The sequence below is a fragment of the Elephantulus edwardii genome, unplaced genomic scaffold (assembly GCF_000299155.1).
Source record: "Elephantulus edwardii isolate Elephantulus edwardi_28Jun2011 unplaced genomic scaffold, EleEdw1.0 scaffold00123, whole genome shotgun sequence".
Lineage (NCBI taxonomy): Eukaryota > Metazoa > Chordata > Mammalia > Macroscelidea > Macroscelididae > Elephantulus > Elephantulus edwardii.
Window position 1 is genome coordinate 8,984,538 of NW_006399873.1, and position 5,513 is coordinate 8,990,050.

The 5,513-nt window shown below is 35.7% G+C and overlaps 1 pseudogene; it reads right to left on the reverse strand.

Moving 5' to 3' along the window:
* Window positions 1–5,513, reverse strand: part of LOC102875824 — a 145,142-nt pseudogene that overhangs the window by 34,411 nt on the left and 105,218 nt on the right.

Sequence of the window (5,513 nt, forward strand, 5' to 3'; positions counted from 1 at the left end):
CTGTCAAAAGAACAAATAAATCTATCTTGGCTAAAGTGGCATCATAATGCTTCTTAGAGGCAGGAATGTTGAAGTTTTGTCTCATTCACTTACAATTAATTTTCAGAAGGAATCAGTCTTTTGAGAGAGATATTATGTTGGGAAAGCTGGAGGATCAGTGAATGAGACAATGAAATGGATAAACATAATGACTTCCTCAGTGGACTTGAGCACAAAAGAGATTGTGAGAATGGCACAGCATAGGGCATGGTTTAAATCTGTTGTTTATAGGTTTGTTATTCATTATAGTTTATTTCATATAATAAGCACAACGTCTAGAAAAATAACTATAGTTTTGAAGAAACACAGTCAAAATGTTGCAATGAGTTCAGGATCTGATATTTTAGATTATTTGACCAGTTGCTAGAAAATAACATTATAAAATATCATAGACGTTCAGGGGAAATAAGGGGAACCCTTAGGGACATGGATCACCAAAATTGCTAAAATATTAAAAAGTGCCAAAGATCAGAAAGGTAGTACAGGATCAGGCTCTGGTGCCATAGTCTGTAGGGAATTGCACTGTGAAACTAAAATACACACCTCTCTGATAGTTTGAGTCTACCAGAGACTCTTCAGGGAAAAAAAAAGTCAATCTGTCCTGTGCAGTATGTAGGCTTGAAAAACGAATGTAAGATCATCTATGGGTTGGTTCAAGTTCTATGGCAATGAAAGAGAGAAAAATAGAGTTATACATAAGGTCCTCATGCAGTTGAGTCAACTGAAATGCAATTAACAAATATCTAATGGATTACTGGGGTTTTTTTACATTTCACGGGAAGAGCTTCTCCATCAGAACCACTGGTTTATTTAAACTACTAGAAAGGCACAAACCAGTAGACCACCAGGGAGGCTAACATTTTTAACTATTGCCATCAAGTAAATTTTGATTGATAATGATCCTATAAAGAAAGTTATAATTAATTTAAAATATTTTAGGTTTTACACTCATGTCTTCCATTATTAATGAAATGAGATTTTGTATTAGTTCTAGAATAATTTATAATAATAAAGTTTCTTACTACTTCCATATTTTCTTATATTACCCATTGCTAAATAGGAAAAGAATAAAGTTTTGAAACTCAGCTTAAAAAACATTCTTTATCTTTTGGGAAAGTCCAAATTTTATGACATTACTTACAAACTCCTCTATAAGCTACAGCTAGTACAACCAAGTAAAGAGGAGTTGAAAGACTTCATCCAGAAGTTCAAAGACTACAGCCTTCAATATGGATTGAATCACAGCATTAAGAAGACAACAGTTCTCACTAGTAAGTTGATAGGCAGCATCATGATAAACATAGAGAAGACTGAAGTTGTCACATATTTTATTTTGCTTGGATCCATATTAAACAACCCATTTTCAAAACCATTTTCATCAGCAGTGAAGAAATCAAAAGATGCATGACATTGGATAAATCTGCTTCCAAATATCCCTGCAAGGTGTTAAAGGGCTGTGATGTCAGTTAAAGAATAAGATGCCTCTTATTCAAATCATAGTCTCTTTATTTGTTATGCTTTTGAAAATGGGACAATGACTAAGAATGACAGAAGAAACGCTGATGTTTTTGAGTTATATCATTGGAAAAGAATACTGAATATCACATGAACAGACAGAAGAGCAAATATTTCATGAAGCCAGACTCTATGATGAAGAATATGACACCTGGATTGGAGGAAGACTCATCAACAAGCTGAGCTATGCAGATGACACAGCTTTGCTTGCTAAAAGTGAGGAAGATATGAAACACTTGCTGAAGTAGATCCAGTCTACAGCCCTTGGTATGGATTACATCTCAACATCAAGATAACAAAGGTCTTCACCACAGGACCAACTGCCAGTGAAAGAAAAGTTTGATGTTATCAGTGGTTTCATCTTGCTTAGAAGACCGATTAACCTCCATAGTTCAGAATGAATACATTTTTAAGTGAATGGCAGGGGCTGTACTGGGGAGAATGTGTAAAAATTGAAGAATGAAAATCCAACTTCTCTGTAAACTTTAAAATCACAATAAAAATGGGGGAAAAATGAAGCTGGGAAAAAAAATCCTTGATTCAATCAGTCAGGAAATCAGAAGACATATTACATTGAGCATGTCCATTGTCAGGAATATATCCAAAATAATGAACGATGATGTCAGTATGAAGACTAAGGAAGGAACACCTTATTCAGGCCATCATCTTTTCAAACACCTGCAATGAATCAGAGAACTGGATAATGAATAAAGATGACAGAGAATAATTAATATCTTTGAGTTGTGGTGCTGGAGAAGAAGGCTGTATAATACATGGACTGCCAAAAGAACAAATGGGTATGTTTTGGGAAAGGTGTAGCCAGAGTGCTTTTTAGAGGCAAATATGAGGAAGTTTCATTTTTTATACTTAAACATGTAGTAAGAGAAGCTATTCTTTGTAAAGGGACATTATGGTTGGAAAGACGAAAGGTCAATAAAGGGAAAAAAGAGACCTCAATGATATGGATTGACCTAGGGACTTCAGCAATAGGCTCTAGTGTGTCAGTGATGATGAGGATGGCACAGAAAAGAGAAAGGTTCCCATTGGCTGTTCATAGGTTCCCAATGAGTCGTACTTGACTAGACAGCACCTAACAACAACAATAACGGAACAAACAAATAAGTCTTTGGAAAAGCACAACCAGGATACTTCTTCAGAAGCAAAGATGGTAAACCTTCCACCTTTGGGCATATTTTTAAGAGGGGCCGGTCCTTGGAAAAGGACATCGTGTTTGCAAAGGCAAATGGTCAGCAAAAAAGAGGCAGACCCTCAACAGGTTGGACTGTCACAATGACTTTAACAATTGGCTCAAGTGTATCAAAGATGATGAAGATGGCACAGCATAGGGCAAGTTTCGGAAGAATGAAATGTTCATAAGGTTTATCTAGGGCCACTTAGTAGCATCTAGCAGCAACAACACAACTAAAAGAGTCCGTCTTCTCATACAAAGTTAATGAAAATATTAAACTTGTCAAAATGTTCCACTACAAATTTCTGTCAAATAAAATTCTACCTGTGTATAAGTTATTAGTTTCAATTCTTAATTTCATTTATTTGTATGTTGTTGTTATGTCTTGCTGAGTCAACTACAAGTCATAAAGACCCTATAACTAAAGATTGGAAACTTGCACTGTCTTCTGCCAACATATGAGGAAAACTACACATTTCTGATTAGGATATCTATTTTGGTAGAATGAATATCTGAAAAATACAAAGGTTATTTGTAAAGTTTCACTTAAATAAAATGTTATCTTTCAAATCAGAAAGAATCTTTAAAGAAATTGTATCATTTATTTGGAACAGAAGTGAAGTTGTACAATTAAGGTTAACAATTTATTTAAAAGATTTATTTAAGGAGGTCTAGTGGACAGTCCTTATGAAATTATGCTGTTAAATCAATGGTAGCATATTCTGGCATTTCAAATCCACTCATTTCCCTGCAGGAAAAACATGAGCAATCTCATCCATGTGATTTATAGACCCTGAAAATTTGCCAGTGGATCAACTTTGAGTTGGTTTCAACTTGATTATAATGAGTTTACTGATTTATTATTATTATTCTTTAGAATAATTTTAGATAGCGTTAATGAATAGTTGCTTTTTGTTGTCATTGTGTATGTTCAATCTTGGAGCCAAATTATAACTGACCTTTGAGCTGGTTTTTCACAGGTAGGAAACCTTACGGAAGGAGTGTGCTCAATATTTCTTTCAAAGAACAGGTCGTGATTTCTAAGCTTATACTTTTGGGTTTCAGTGCAAATGCCACCAAAACTCCCTTATAAACATGCTAATATAAGTAAAACGTTATTTTATGCTTAAAAGGGTTTTGTGTGGACTTTTTTTACATGTAAAGTTATATTTAGTTATTATCATAAACCTATGGAACAGACATTATTATAATTCTAAAAGGTGACCCGACAGACTGTGAAAATTATCAAACAATATCATTAATATCACATAAAAGCAGGATTCTGCTGAAAATTATCAAAGCATGACTGGAACATCAACAGAGAACTGCCAGAAGTTCAAGCTGAGTTTAGAAGAGGATATAGTACTAGGAATATTATAGCTAATATTAGATGGATCCGGCTGAAAACAGAGAGTACTAGAGGAATGTCTACCTGTGTTTCATCAGCTTTACAGAAGCATTTGACTCTGTAGATTACAGAAAACTGTGGCTAACTCTGAGAAGAATGTGAACCCCAAGGACACTTGATGGTGCTTATGTGAAACCTATACTTGGACTGAGTTGCATTAGAAAAGTAGGAAAGTCTGCTGTCAAAGAAATCTCCTGAGTACTGAAGAGCAACAACATCAATCAGGAGACTAATGTGTGTGTGATCCAGACCATGGTCTTTGCAATTATGTGCCTTGTATCAGAAAGCTGGACAATGACTAGGGATGACAGAAGGAGAATTGATGCCTTTGAACCATGAGTGCTGGAGAAGAATATTGAGTATACCGTGGGATGTTAAAAGAACAGTTTTGTCCTGCAGAGAGTGAAATCAGGCTACTCCTTGGAGGTAAAAATTTTGAAGTTCCATCTGACATACTTTGGGCATGTTGCAAGGAAGACCAGTCCTTGGAGAGGAATATTATGCTTACGAGGGTTAAGGGACAGCAAAGGAGGAGAAGACCCTTAAGGAGATGGATTGACTCATTTACTTGAGTGATGAGGGTAGGTGTGTTGAAGACAGTGAGGTTGGCTCAAAATAGAGCAGGGTTCAGAGCTGTTGTATATAGAGTCACTATGAGTCACCAGTAACTCAAGGGCACAGAACAGTAACAATAGCAAAACACTTGGAACAGGAGGCAGTGATCAGAATAGAGCAAGGAAACACTGCGTGGTTCAAAATTTGGAAGGATATATGACAACTATGTGTCCTATCTCCATATCTTTTCAATCTATATGCAGAACACATTATTTGGGACATTATCGGACAGCTAGGAGCATAAAGAGGTTTGTTCTAGAGAAGGTGAAACCAGGCTCCTCCTTGGTGGCAAGGAAGTCTTATAGTAGAAAAGTATAATGGTTCAACTCAGAGGTATTCATGGAAAAGTTTCATTCACCAGCCTTGCCATTTCTTTAACAAATTTAGGGCTAATTTTGAATTGCTTTTTTAAAAGAAAGGCTGATGTAATGTTGCATTTGCTTGTCCTTTGCATCAGAGTCATAGCAATAAACTTGACCTGCTTTATTAAATACATCAAATACATGTATGTTGTTGCTGTTGTTGTTAGGTACATCAAGTCATCTCCAGGATCTATCCTGTGATATTATCATCTAGGTACATCAAGTCATCTCCAGGATCTATCTTGCGATTTTATCATCTCTAATGACTTGAGCATATTGTTATAGTCAAATGTCAACCCGTCGTGTTGAATATCTTCCTCTCTCACTGACCTTCCACTTTTCCAAGCATGACTAATGTTTTTGGTTTTGGTTTTGAATTTTTTTT